This window comes from Phocoena phocoena, chromosome 3 (genome assembly GCF_963924675.1).
Source record: "Phocoena phocoena chromosome 3, mPhoPho1.1, whole genome shotgun sequence".
NCBI lineage: Eukaryota > Metazoa > Chordata > Mammalia > Artiodactyla > Phocoenidae > Phocoena > Phocoena phocoena.
The window spans coordinates 129,615,233-129,631,317 of NC_089221.1; positions in this window are offsets into that span (position 1 = coordinate 129,615,233).

Consider the following 16,085-nt stretch of genomic DNA (forward strand, 5'->3'; position numbering starts at 1 on the left):
GTTATCAATTTGAAGTCTTTAAAAAAATGTTTGGTAACTGGCCAGATGCTGCAAGAAGCCACACAGCTTACAAGCAAATTGGGAATGAATGCAGGTAAGGACACAGGCTAGGAGAAGTGCAGAAAAGAAGACCAGGATCTCTTGCTTCACTTGTTACATTCTATACATCCTCATGTTAATCCTGCTGGGACTGCTCATCATAAACAGGTGAAACTAATTACCCAATAGGGAGCCATAGAGCACTGGCCTCTAAATGTATTTATAAAATCTTATGAGGTGTCCTTTGAAACAGGAACTTGGTCTCATTAACACATGAGAGTGAGGTGCCTATTAAATTGGAAACATAGCCATTTGGAGAGACATTTAGTTTAACACACTACTTCTTATCTTGGATGCAAAGGTAACCATCACCCTTAATTTTTAAAACCTCCAGTGAGACTCTGGAGGATTAAAGGGTTCGTACGCTCGCCACGGCTGCACTGAAGAGTCAAAGGCTCCCAGTGATGTGCCCCAAACAACTGGGCTGCAGGGCTGACCCTTGTGCAGATTGAGAGGTTTGGGGGTTTCTTCTCCATTCTGAGCCTTAGGTTCCTCATCTTTAAAAAGAAGAATTTGGGCCCAATAATCTCTAAGGTTCATTCCAGTTCTAAAATTTGTGACAACATGGTACATGGCACATTTTAATCAACAGGCAGTTCTTTTGCTGCTCTTCTATGATAAACTCTTGTCATAATAAACTTCAGAGCCCTTTGTGACTAAGTAAATGACCTTCAGGCAGAGCTGAAAATGTCGAAAGACAAATGTAGAGATGCAAACTCTTATATGACCAGGCAAACTTTTGAGGACTGTGATGGAATTAAGAGTGGTAGGCTTAGAGGTGCAAATGATGGTGACAATGAAGATGACTAACATTTGGTGAATTTTTACCATAGTCCAGGCTTGGCTCTTAGCATTTTGGAGATAGTATTTTTATTGATTTCCCAGACAGTCCTAAGAGGCTAGCACTATAACCACCCTCATAATACAGGTGAGGGAACTGAAGCACAGAGAAGTTAGATAATTATCTTAAAATCACACAGCTGCAGAGTGGCAGAGTCTGGATTTGAATCCAGGGAGTCTAGCTTCAAACAGTGCTCTCTTCATCAGGCCAATTTTCTGCCTCTTTAAAGGTAAGTGTTGTTTGAAACAATGTGAGACTTTTGATGGTATTACGAGGATATTATGATTGCGCCAATGTTTTCTTAGGTCAGTCTCCCAAGGCAATAGAAATAAAAATAAACAAATGGGATCTAATCAAACCTACAGGCTTTTGCACAGCAAAGGAAACCATAAACACACACACACACACACACACACACACCAAAAAAACAAAAAAAAACAAAAAACGAAAAGACAACCTATAGAATGGGAGAAAATATTTGCAAATGATATGACAGACAAGGGCTTAAACTCTGAAATATACAAACAGCTCATACAATTCAACAACAACAAAAAAACAAATAACCCAATCGAAAAATGGGCAGAAGACCTTAATAGACATTTCTCCAAAAAAGACATACAGATGGCCAGTAGGCACATGAAAAGATGCTCAACATCACTAATTATCAGAGGAATGCAAATCAAAACTGCAATAAGGTACCACCCCACACCAGTCAGAATGGTCATCATTAAAAAGTCTACAAATAACAAATGCTGCAGAGGGTGTGGAGAAAAGGGAACCCTTCTACACTGTTGGTGGGAATGTAAGTTGGTACAGTCACATGGAAAACAGTACAGAAGTTCCTCAGAAAATGAAGAATAGGATTACCATATGATCCAGCAATCTGACTACTGGGAATATACCTGGACAAAACTATACTTCAGAAAGATACATGCACCCCTATGTTCATAGCAGCACTATTTACAATAGCCAAAACATGGAAACAACCTAAATGTCCACTGACAGATGAATGGATAGAGATGATGTGGTACATATATACAGTGGAATACTACTCAGCCATAAAAAAAAAATAATGCCATTTGCAGCAACACGGTTACAACTAGAGATTGTCATACTAAGTGAAGTAAGTCAGAAAGAGAAACGCAAATACCATATGATATCACTTATATATGGAATCTAAAATATGGCACAAATGAACCTATCTACAAAACAGAAACAAACTCATAGACATAGAGAACAGACCTGTGGTGGCCAAAGGGGAGTCGGGGAAGGAGAGGAGTGGACTGGGAGTTTGGGGTTGGTAGATGCAAACTATTATATTTACTATTACATGGATAAACAATAAGGTCCTACTGTATGGCACAGGGAACTATACTCAATATCCTGTGATAAACCATAATGGAAAAGAATATAAAAAAAGCATGTCTCTATGTGTACAACTGAGTCACTTTGCTGCCCAGCAGAGATTGCCACAAGACTGTAAATCAACTATACTTCGATAAAAAAAATTTTCTTTAATTGAAAAAAAAAAAGGATATTATGGAACATAGCTATGACACCTACAGAGTCCCCAAGGGAGAGAGACACACAGGGACATCAGTAAACATAAAGCAAATACCCCTTTTCTGTTTAGTGAACTTGTAAACCTAACCATGAGGCCAGGAAGCTCTGATGAATGCGGCTGGAACACACATTAAGATGAAGCCTTAAGAACCTTCCATTACTCCCAAACTGTACCCTGCATTCCTTACCACCTCAGATCCACAATCTCAGTGCATGAAAGGAACTGCTGAAGACAAAAGAGAAGAATTTCCTGGAAACTGGCTGGGTCATTTCCAGGAGAGCAGACACTAATTCCAATCACTCCTCTTGCTGTAAGAATAGACCACAGTGTAAAGGGAGAGGCACATCTCGACACATAGCTTCGGAATTAAGTGATTCTACTGTCAGCAAAAGGTTTCCAATAAATATCCTAGAACTTGGCCAATCAGATTCATGTATTTTCCTGGGGATAGGGTGCAGGATGGAAGAATAGGTGGGAAGAAACGCAAAGAATTTCCCTTTCTTCCTAGAGCCCTGTAATTTCTATTGCCTTGGGAAAATTTAGAAAGTCTTATTTGTAGAGACAGACTTTGAAGGGAGCCCAGGACTTATGCAGGCTGAGAAGAGAGATCGGTATTCCAGACCGAAAAGGCAACATGCAAAGACAGAGCAACTGTATGGCAAACGAGAAGACTAGAGTGTACGTATAGGGTAGCAGGACAAGATAAGACAGAAGAAAAAAGAATGGAGCCTCAGCAGAAAGAAGTGGTTGAGGAAATGACTACATAAGATTTCTGTCTACAAATCCAATCGGAAGCTTGTTAAAAAGGTGAGCCTGAGATTTGGAGAACAACGGCATTGCCAGAATTTCCCTATTTCATTCTATTTGACCAGCTATTGTAAAGAGTTATCAGAGAATCAACCTCACCGCTTCGAGGCAGCCCTTTGGCTGGTTCTAAATGCTGTGCTCTGGTCCTCCTGCGGTTACGTCCTCTTTCACTTTGCTCTTTGCAGTGGTGAGAGGACATTCCCAAGAGGTCAAGCCCGCCTCCCTCCTTTGCCTGCCCTGACATAAACTGCTTTATTAAAAAGCTATTCCCTGAGTGGTTGCCTCCTTTCCACACATCCGAGTAAGCAATTGTTGCCTCGGGGTGGTTCAGAAAGCAGCCCCCAAAGCACCAAGCATTTATCATCTCCTTCCTCAGCAAGTAAGAGCCAGGAAAAACCCAAAGACTTGTTATTCTCCACTTGAAGGAGCAGCAGGGACAGCCCAGTGTTTCCACAGGAGGGAGTAATTAAACAGAATGAGTGGCAAGATGACATTTCCAAAGTCAGACGGAAGACTTGGAGAGCCTCCACTCTCAGTCTGTAAGTAGACAGCAATTTAGGGAGGGGCTGGGATTCCTAACTAAGGAAAAACACTTAGATAGTGTGGGCAAGGCACAGGGATAGGAGCTAGGAACAGTGCTACTTTCTCTGACTGATCATTCCTTACTGCAGCCCCTAGATGATCCATATACACCGGTGTTGGCAACGGGCAGAGTACCGGTGAGAGTCGTATCTTTCGGTCCTTTCAATCTGAGAGTTAAAGTGGTCAGTAAATGTGTGACGTTACAGCCAGGTATCATAGAAGGAGCCCGGGACTCAGAGATGGGTCTCTTGGGCTAGAATTCAGAACACACTACTTAGTGGAAGTTCAGGGTTCTTAAACTGACAACTTTTGGGTCAAATACAGCTTGAAGGCATAGGGTGCTTAGATCACACAAATTTTTTTTTTTTTAAAGTTCTCATTGGGTGCTAACATTTAAAGACTGGGAAATTTCACACCCTAATCTAGTTTTTGGCAGAAGTTGTGTGGATCTTACCATCTTCCAAGTCCTCTTTGTATGGTCCTGATTACTCCCTTCTGTTTTCCAACAATAAATCAGAGTTATCTGCATTTATCACGCTTGCAAGGGACTTTTTATCCTACATATTTGAGAAGTGTCCTCTATCCCTTTATTTTCAATACAGTGTTGGAAAATGAAAGACCAAAAGAGCTGCATTTTTTTATGCCTAACTCATTTACGTGATCTTCCTGGCCCCTATATGGGCACTAGAGCTTGTGTCCCCCTGTGGTAATAGCTTACGTTATTCAACACTCTATATGTGCCAGGGATTCTTCTAGTCTCTACATATTAACTCATTCAACAAAGTACCTAGCTACTATATAGTACTCCTATTATCTCCACTTTGTAGATGAAGTAACCAAGGCACTTAGATATTAGTTAACTTAACCAAGGTTACACAGCTATTGTGAAACAGGGCTCAAACCCAGATTTTCTGGCTCCAGAATCAAGTCAGAACCTCTCCAATACACTGCTTCTATCATAGCAACCCAATGGGAACAGAAAGAGAAACAACCACAGTGAACACTGGACGTATCCCTGCCGTTAAAAAGCAGTATGGCTCATTCTCATGACAGGACATTAAGGTACCCCACATTATTAAAAAGTTTATGGGGAGCAAGGTGTCCTTAGCACAAACAGGTGTGCAGTAGGGGAAAGATACAAATAATAAAGTACATTTTTCCTGAGCTCCAAAGTTATAGCTCATTTATCTCTTATTATTTAGGCTCAATTTCCCAAGTTTTGTTCAATGAATTTTTACTGTTATCATCAGAGAAAACAAGAAGTTACATTCAACAAAAGCGTTGCTGCTGTAGCTCAGAAGAATAATTCCTCCACGCCTCTCCATCTTGAGTGTGCTGGAGACTAACTGGCAAATGGGATGAAGGTACCTATCCACAAGCCATTACAAAAGTTGGCCAGATCCCAGGATTCTATTTTTCTTTTCCCTTTCATTAGCAAATGGTTTGGAGGAGGATGAACTACAGGTATGACCTGTATCAGTAATATAGAAGGCCAAGACTTGGAATTATGGCAATGACTGCCTGAAAAAAATCCATGTATCTCTGGTTGTATAATTACCTCTGGCCTCTTTCTCCAGCACAAACAGTTGTGACCACTCAGTCTACGATTGACTAAAAGAACGCCTTTCTTTGGGTATTTGGGACCCAGGATCTATTTACAGATCTCCTTCCTGGGAAATGGTCTCTCTATCCAGAAAATAGCCTTGTATGTCCCATTCTCATAAGTTTCTTAAGCAACCCAGAAATAACCACACTGCTTGTTGCAATTCTATTCCTTTTGCTCCAACCCTCTCCCCCCAACCAAACTATATGTTCCAAGCCTAACTCCTACTGCCAAGCCTGACATCTATTTAGTATACAGTAAACATATGAAGGACAAAAAGAGGAAAATGTTGCTTGTGCTTTGCAAGAAAAAACCTTCCTTACATGTCTTTGTTTGTAACGAGGGTGACCATGTAATTTTGGAGAGGTAATTAGAAAAGAGGTTAGAAATTTCTGGGTTCTAATAAAGCTGCAATCTTAGACAATGTTTAATTATTGAAAGTGTTTTGGAATTGGCATTTCTTTTTACTGCAAATAAAATCATGTTACCTGAGGGGAAGTAATAAAAGAACATATAAACCAGAATGGTCACATGTGGGCACACCTGATCCTGAATTGGGGCAAATTAAAAAATATCATCTCTCTAATATTAAAAGCAATTCTAAAGAAAAGGAGAAAGAAAAAAAATGATTTAGAAGAAATCTGGATATATTTAGATTGGTAAAAATCTGGATATATTTAGAAGAATACAAAACACAGAGGGAAGAAGACCACACCTCCCACCTTTGGACACCAGCAACATTTGACTTGAAACTTCCGCCATGAAGCCTTCCCAGACCACACGTGTAGATTTTTGTCTGTTTTCCAGACTCTCACAGAGCTTCTGTAACTCTGCTATAGTACTTCTGCTGTGCGCACTTATCTCCACCATAAGCTTGTAAGCTCTAGGATTCTACTGTAAAATGTCTATTTCCAAAATTGACATATGCCACACACTGAGAGATTAAAGAAAGATTGAAGATCTGAGCTTGTGCTCTTGAAAACTGCTGGGTTGAAGGAAACAGCAAAATTATCTATGTAGTCCAGATGTCCAAGCTGCTCTTAAATGCTTGCTTGGCAGGGTCGTGGACGAAGGGAATCACGAACAGAAAGAGGGTTGTTTTGGAGGACGCTGGTCTTCTGTGTACCTTCTCTGACAGTGACACCGTGCTCTGCTATGAGGATGCTTGTCTGCAGTAGGCTGCTGACTACCATCCCAAACTTGCAAACGTTACTTTCTTGCTCATGTATCTGGTTCCAGGAACCTGGCTTCATTCTGCTTCTCTAATGTTCTAAGGCTGTTTATATCTCAGCATGTTTCAACTTGGAGTTCCGTTTGCCTGGTAAGCACCTTCCCGGATCTTGCCACCTTAGGCTTCAATACTTACTCACGTTACAGCTGCAAAATATCACTTTCTCCAACAGGATACAACTTACCACCCTACAAAAGTAGCACTCCCTCTAGCATACCCTGCTTTTTACATCACTGTTTTTATCTTTATAGCATTTGTCACTACCAGGTATTTTTTCGGTTGTTTTACTCGTTTATTTTGTTTCCCCACTTTGTTTTTTTACTCGTTATTTTCTGTGTCTCCCACTGAAAGCTTCAAGAGAGTCTGCCTGTTCTGTTTCTGTCCCGTGTCCCCACTAATGCCTGGAACACAGAAGGTACTGAGTGAATATCTATGGAGCAATGAGTGCAAAGGAGAAACATTCTTATTAAGCATCTACCATGTGACTGGCATTGTACTGAGTGCTTTCAAATACATTGTCTCATTTGATTCTCAGGTTGGAAGGAGGCAGTACTAATTTCCAATTTGCAAGTGAGGAAAAAGCCTCAGAGGGGTGAAGTAATCTGCCTAAGGTTACACAGCAAGTGCTCAATAAATATTTATGGAAGGAAGAAAGGTAGGCCGGCAAGCAGGCAGCTAGAGAGGGGCAGCTCCACCCAGGCAATGTAGCTCCAAAGTCATGTGTGCTTCATTTCATCATACAGCTTTTTTTTTTTTGGTACACGGGCCTCTCACTGTTGTGCCCTCTCCCGTTGCGGAGCACAGGCTCCGGACGCACAGGCTCAGCGGCCATGGCTCAGGGGCCCAGCCGCTCCGCGGCACGTGGGATCCTCCCGGACCGGGGCACGAACCCCTGTCCCCTGCATCGGCAGGCGGACTCTCAACCACTGCGCCACCAGGGAAGCCCCTCATCATACAGTTTTCATGTGCATCAACCTCTTTTTTGACAAGGTGAGCAGTATATTTTGTGACTCCCAGGTCTGACCTTTTGAAAGTTATCTTGCCTACAGTTGGAATCAATACTTTTGGTGTCAAGCTGTCATTTTCACCACCGATCTGACACACTATTCCCATGTAACTCTGCCTCCTCTGATCCAGGCTGAAGACTGTCATCCTCCATTTGGGAGAGAACAGAATTCCAAGTGAAGATTGTTACCATTAATTCCTTACCACAGTTGGGAGAGGACTCATGCCTTCAGTGATCATTTTTAAAAATGCAAAAAGCAGCTCCCTCCCTTTGGGCAATCTGACATTTGCAGTCTCCTTTTCATCATCTTTTCAGTCAGACGCTGTTCTCCTGTTGTGTTCTGGGTGGAATTTTAAATGGCTTCACATGGCCTACAAGGTCCAGCCTGATCTGGTTGCTGTCTACTTCTTCATCTCCACTTCTTACCCCTCCACCTTCTCACGTCACGTCTCAGCGATTCACTTCTGATTTGTTTTCAGAGAGCACTCCTAGCACCTCTAACATGTTTCTGCTTGGGCTTTCTGTCAAAATACCCTTCAGCTACTTTTTCATCTACACTAATTCCTCTATATTTTTAAGATTTTTTTTTCTAAATGTGGCTTTCTCTATAAAGCTTTCCCCGTTCATCCACATTTTCTTGGCCAACTTTGATATCTCTTTATTGATATTGACAGTGTACCTTGTAATATCTCCATAATAATGATGCTGCATTTCATGAATTGTATTTGGTTTTTCTTTCTACTAGATTACCAGCATATTAAGGCCCAATGTCTGTCTCATGATGGAAGTAGTAGCAGAAAGAGTTCACAGTTATGCAGTGCTTACAGGGTGTTAGGCATTGTATCAGACACTTTACATGTATTAATTTTTTTTAATTCAAGCAGTAATAGCATTACTGTAGATTGAGCATATCATTTGCTCTATTGAGTATATTATTTTGAAGGTATCACTCAGACATAACTTTGAGTTCTCATAAAACTGTGTAATATGTATCATTATTCCCATTCCACAGATGAAAAACTAAAGTCCAGAGATGTTAAACCACTCACTCAAGGCAAAGAACTAGCAAATAACAGAGCCATGATTCAAACCCAAAAGGAACACTCATTCTGTATTAGGTTATGTACCTGTGGAAATATCTATGCTTCATTTCTATCAATATCTGTTGAATGAACGAATTTGTTTGTTTACTGAGTGTGGTATTTGATGCCAACCATCAGCCAGTGTTATCACCTATTCAATCTCATCTATCCAAAGACTCTCTGAGCAAGCCAAACTAACTGTTTTATACTCCCCAGACTCATTCTGTTCACTCCTGACACATGTCTCCTTTGGCTCAATCTGAAAGGGTGGCATTCTTCCTCCTTGTCTATACAATATCCCCCCAAATCCCAAGTTCATATTTCAGAACCTCAAATAGGACACTATAGCAAACTTCTTCTAACTTTGATATCACTATCTGGTAGTGGATCTTGGTACATCTTTAGCATGCAATCAAGCAACAGATGATATGGGAAGAAATCAGCTGCCTCGAGTTCAGCTCCAGAGTTCAACAACCTTAGTTCAAGTACCAGGCCCTATGACTTTGGGCCGGTACTTAAGCTTCAGTTTCCTTTTCTATAAAATGAAGATAGCATTATTACCTGAGTCTTCGTTGTAGAGTAGCTTCTAAGAATTCAACCAGAGAATTCACTTCCGTCATCAGCATAGCTGCTGCTTCATTCTAAGGGATCAAGAGATACATATTATCTCGTATTACTATCTCATTAGACAAGAGGTCATCAATACTGAAGTGGACTAAATCTTTGCATTTACAAATGGAGAAACAGGCCAAGAAAGGGAAAGCAACTGATTCAGTCACACTACTCAACTAAGAGTCTCGTCTAAGATGGTATGACTTCCAACCTCAAGCAATTGTTTATATAGCTGCTTCATTCTGAGAAATGTGTGCAACTGTAAGGTAGGAACCCTTACTTAGTCTTCAATAATATTCTTCATTGCTCCTAAGCAAGTGCATATTAAACATTTTCCAAATAATGGGTTCCAAAGTTTCTAGAACGGCACTTTTTAGCTGAGTCTTAACATTCAGCAGGATTTCTCTCTGCCATGGTATTGGCTTCCTTTGAGATTGAGAATAGAGCTAGAGAGTAGCAACAGTATATTCAGAAAGGAGGAGAAAGAAAGGAGGAAATGAGGAAAGAGAGGCCCATTATGAACAATTCTAGAAATAGAATCACGAGGCTTGCAAATTCCAAGCATCTGGGGAAGGAATGAGACTTGTTACAGGAAATGGCTATTTACTGAGAGATGAAGGGACTTTGTTTCCCTAATCCAGGGCTTGCTAAGCCTTATGTTTCTCAGTTTCAAAGAAAATGCAAATTGAAGAGAGAACAAAATCATTTCTCTTTCTCAAAGCTTCTCTTATCTAACCCAAGACAAACTTTCCCCAGACTTCTAGACCATTGTGAGCAGTTTCCTCTTTAAAGTCCAAAGACACAGGGTGTGATGAATCCCTCAGAGCTGTATAGTTTAAACATATAACTCTTCTTTTATGGACTACTATTAACAAAGTTAGGAAGGAAATAAAGTTTATCATCCCCTATCTATGAATCATCTCTGCTTTCCTCCCCCAAAGCAGGATGGCCAAAGCCTTCACCAGAGAGTAACATTCCACCCAACTCAGGTTCCCAGAGCTCAACATTCACAATCTTCTCTCAACATTCTGATTCTCTTAATATGAGAATCATAGCTCTACTGTAAGATGCTGGACAGTGGGGGCTTGTCTTATGAATATGTCTCTCCTAGCGTAGCAAAAAATACATAGTGGGGGCTTCCCTGGTGGCGCAGTGGTTGAGAATCTGCCTGCTAATGCAGGGGACACGGGTTTGAACCCTGGTCTGGGAAGATCCCACATGCCGCGGAGCAACTAGGCCCGTGAGCCACAACTACCGAGCCTGCGCGTCTGGAGCCTGTGCTCCGCAACAAGAGAGGCCACGACAGTGAGAGGCCCGCGAACCGCGATGAAGAGTGGCGCCCGCTTGCCGCAACTAGAGAAAGCCCTTGCACAGAAACGAAGACCCAACATAGCCAAACATAAATAAATAAATTAATTAATTAAAGTACCCTTAATTAAAAAAAAACATAGTGGAAACTCAGTTCATATTTGGTAGGCCTGTAGATGGAATTCACTAAGAACAGAAGAAGCTACACAGAATAACTTATGGCCAATATCATAGCTCTCCCATTGGTCCTTTCATTTTAGTAGGCTATTTATTTTTTTCCAAAGGCAGTATTTCTATAGAAGATATGTGGGACAAATGTCTTTCTTCATAACCTCCAATAACACCTGCAGACAGCCACACTCTTCACATTTAGTAAGATCTGGATGTGTGATGTGTAGGTATCTTAACTTTTTCTAATAGGCAAAAGTGGGAATGGGTTTTAGACCCATTCTGGTCTTGATAAGCTCAAACTATATTCCTGCTACTCCCAAAGGATATATTAACACAGAAAAACATAACAATAAACATAAGAATATAAAGCCAAATGTTAGGGATAGAGGTAAGAAGTTAGATAACATAAAGAGAACTTGAGTTCAAAATATCTAGTATAGAACAGACTATGTCCAGAGCCAACAGATGAAACTCATTTGAGGAGAAATTAGAGTTGAAAACTTTGTGGGGAAAAAGCGAAGATATACATTCTTAAAAGGGCTATGGGGACTTGCCTAGTGGTGCAGTGATTAAGAATCCCTGCACCTGTGGAAGATCCCACAGGCTGCAGGGTAACTAAGCCCGTGTGCCACAACTACTGAGCCCTCGTACCACAACTACTGAAGCCCATGTGCCCTAGAGCCTGTGCTCTGCAACAAGGGAAACCACTGCAATGAGAAGCCTGTGCACCGCAACGAAGCCCCTGCTCGCAGCAACTAGAGAAAGCCCGCACAGCAACAAAGACCCAATGCAGCCAAAAAAAAGGACTATGATAGGATGATAGGCAGTTGAAACCGATATAAAGGAACTTTGCACCATAAATGTGAAGACCTGAATTTGATTTCTACTTCAACACACACTTTCATTCTAGGGTCTAGGGTCATTTGTTTCATTACTCTAAACCATGTATCTCATGCACAAAATGAGAAATCCAACTGCAAAGTGCTGCCGGTGTTCATTTTAACGGGAGGGAGGCCACGTTCCCACTAAAGAAACATCATTACTGGAGAAAATCATCAGGACCCCGTGTGAGGAGCCATTCTCGTTCCTCTGCTCCCACAGAGAGAAGGACCAGGGGGCCAGACGAAGCTCCCTCCTCACAGCTCAGGCCAAGCTTTCATCAATTCTGTACTGCGTTTAGGATTTTGCAACACCCAAAGTTTTGAGGAGACCGGTGATTCACCCTCTTTCTTCAGCCAGCCGACAGATCACACAGTGGCCGTGGCTCTGTGGTGACGTGAGCAGTTGTTCAAAGTCAGAACTATTTCAATTTATCTCTTCCTTTTCAATATAAGCTTCTTTCCAAAGGGGCTATAAACTCTTCTGGTTGAAGCCGTTCCTTTCATCAATGCTCCCTCAGATGAAAGACAAGGCAAACATCAGCCAATATAACGATGGTATTTGGGGGCTTTGCTTTCTTTCTTGTTGCAAAAGAATGATGAAATTCTGACCTGAAGACCATCCATCTGATAGGACACTCCAGGCAGGCCTCTTATGGTCTTAATGTTTATATTGTTAAAAAAAGTCTAAAGCACCACCATTCAATAGAAATATTGATATTATCATACTAAGTAAAGTCAGACAAAGACAAATATCATATGATATCACTTATATGCACAATCTTTAAAAAATGATACAAATGAACTTATTACCAAATGGAAACAGACTCACAGACTTAAAGAAAGAACTTATGGCTACCAGAGGGGAAGCTGGCAGGGAGGGATAGGCTGGGAATTTGATATTGACATGTATACATTGCTATATTTAAAACAGATAAATAACAAGGACCTACTGTACAGCACACGGAACTCTGCTAAATATTCTGTAATAACCTAAATGGGAAAAGAATTTGAAAAAGAATAGATACATGTACATGTATAATTGAATCACTTTGCTGTACACCTGAAACTAACACAACATTGTTAATCAACTAGGCTCCAAAATAAAATAAAATTTTTTTTAATTTAAAAATAAAATCAAAAAAGAGATAACAAATATTAATCACACATGTGAGCCACATTATTTAAAATTTTCTAGTAGCTACATTAAAAAAAGTTAGAGATGGGTGAAATGAATTAGCCTATTATATTTAGTCCAACATATCTACAATATTATCAGTTCAAAATGCAATCAATATAGAATAATTTGTAGGATTTTTTTCCTAAGCCTACAAAATCAATGTGTGTTTCATACTTACAGCATATGTCAATTTAGACTAGCCATTAATCAAATTCTCACTAGATCCACATAACTATTGGCTGACTTACTGGACAGTGTAGCTCTAGACCTTGGCTGAATTTGTATGTTTAACATATATTTCATTAGTAGGGTATACAGAGGCTTTTTCTCCAGCAGGAATGAAAAATTAACACAGAGTAGGCTATCAATAAATGTTTGCTGTTTTGGAGATGAAAAAGCATATTAATAATTTTTTTTTTTTTTTGCAGTAAGCGGGACTCTCACTGTTGTGGCCTCTCCCATTGCGGAGCACAGACTCCGGACACGCAGGCCCAGCAGCCATGGCTCACAGGCCCAGCCACTCTGCGGCATGCGGGATCCTCCCAGACCGGGGCACGAACCAGTGTCCCCTGCATCGGCAGGCGGACTCTCATCCACTGCGCCACCAGGGAAGCCCTAATTTATTTTTTTAATGTCAGGATTCCTCATTTTTTTTGTGGGGGTGCAAGGCTGGAAGGTCACTGTTCTACAAAGAATTAAAGATGATAGAGCCATAATAAAGATGGCAGTTATAAATGGAAATAACATCTTAAGCCATTACATTCCTACAGGGAAGGTAAGACAAATGTTTTCAAGGTATTTAAACATCAATAAAATCAGTAAATATCTAAATCCCCAAATGAGAGAAACAACCAGTACATTTTATAGAAACTGAAGGGACAAAATTCTACCTCTCAGATAGTTAAATATTGTAAAGGTTGCTAATGTTCATGGCTGAGGGAAGGGGGAAGGGGCCACACTTCCATTTGCTACTGCAATTAAATGTGAGAGCACTCATGAGGAAAATTTGTCAAATATCTTTAAAACTTGTATCTTTCAGCACAATCATTTAAATTCCGTATCTTAAGGAAACTACTGGATGAGGACATATAAATGAGCACAAAGGATGTCTACTTCACTAACATATAAGACTTTTGAAAATTTGGAAACAAACGTAAATAGCCACTAAGAAGGCAATAACATATTGTAGCTATATTTGTGTAGATATATACACAGATATAATATTATGTGGCTATTAAAATGCCAATTCAATTTTATGTTTATTGAAATATATATACATATTTATTATTAAATAAGAAACTTCAGGTTTTGGAACAACGTATAGAAGACACCATTTAAAACAAATGTATTGCCGTGGGGATATTTAAATTTCTGTTCTGTATTTCTTTGAAATAACAGTATTTTAATAAGCATACAATCTTTAAATCAGAACACAAAATAAATCTCTACATTTTGAAAATGAAATATACCCTGAAAACTTTTAGAATAACAAAAATATATAAATAAAGGATTATTGTGTGCTGCAATGGTTAGGAAAAGTTTCTTCAAAGAGAAGAGCATTGGGGCCCTGAACCAAGATGGAGGAGTAGAAGGATATGCTCTCACTCCCTCTTGTGAGAACACCAGAATCACAAACTAGCTGCTGGAAAGTCATTGACAGGAAGATAGTGGAACTCACCAAAAAAGATACCCCACATCCAAAAACAAAGGAGAAGCCACAATGAGATGGTAGGAGGAGTGCAAGCACAGTAAAATTATATCCCATAACTGCTGGGTGGGTGACTCACAGACTGGAGAACACTTATACAACAGAAGTCCACCCACTGGAGTGAAGGTTCTGAGCCCCACGTCAGGCTTCCGAACCTGGGGGTCCAGCAACGGGAGGAGGAATTCCTAGAGAATCAGACTTTGAAGGCTAGTGGGATTTGATTGCAGGACTTTGACAGGACTGGGGGAAAGAGAGACTCCACTCTTGGAGAGCAGACACAAAGTAGTGTGTGCATCAGGACCCAGGGGAAGGAGCAGTGACCTCATAGGAGACTGAACCAGACCTACCTGCTAGTGTTGGAGGGTCTCCTGCAGAGGTGGGGGGTGGCTGTGGCTCACAGTGAGGACAAGGACACTGGCAGCAGAAGTTCTGGAATGAACTCATTGGTGTGAGCCCTCCCAGAGTCTGCCATTAGCCCTACCAAAGACCCAGGTAGGCCACAGTGTTGGGTCACCTCAGGCCAAACAACCAACAGGGAGGGAACCCAGCCCCACCCATCAGCAGAAAAGTAGATTAAAGTTTTACTGAGCTCTGCTCACCACAGCAACACCCAGCTCTACCCACCACCAGTCCCTCCCATCAGGAAACTTGCACAAGCCTCTTAGATAGCCTCACCCACCAGAGGGCAGACAGCAGAAGCAAGAATAACTACAATCCTGCAGCATGTGGAACAAAAACCATATTCACAGAAAGAGAGACAACATGAAAAGGCAAAGGGATATGTACCAGATGAAGGAACAAGATAAAAACCCAGAAAAACAACTAAATGAAGTGGAGATAGGCAACCATCCGGAAAAAGAATTCAGAATAATGATAGTGAAGATGATCCAGGACCTCAGAAAAAGAATGGAGGCAGAGATCGAGAAGATGCAAGAAATGTTTAACAAAGACCTAGAATAATTAAAGAACAAACAGAGATGAACAATAAAAAAAAAAAAACTAAAATGAAAACTACACTAGAAGGAATCAATAGCAGAATAACTGAGGCAGAAGAACGGATAAGTGATCTGGAAGACAGGATGGTGGAATTCACTGCTGTGGAACAGAATAAAGAAAAAAGAATGAAAAGAAATGAAGACAGCCTAAGAGACCTCTGGGACAACGTTAAATGCAACAACATACACATTATAGGGGTTCCAAAAGGACAAGAGAGAGAGAAAGGACCAGAGAAAATATTTGAAGAAATAATAGTCAAAAACTTCCCTAACATGGGAAAGGAAATAGCCACCCAAGTCCAGGAAGTGCAGTGAAGGAAAGCAGCGAAGGAAAAACAACAAATAATATACAAGGGAACTCCCATAAGGTTAACAGCTGATTTCTCAGCAAAAACTCTACAACCCAGAATGGAGTGGC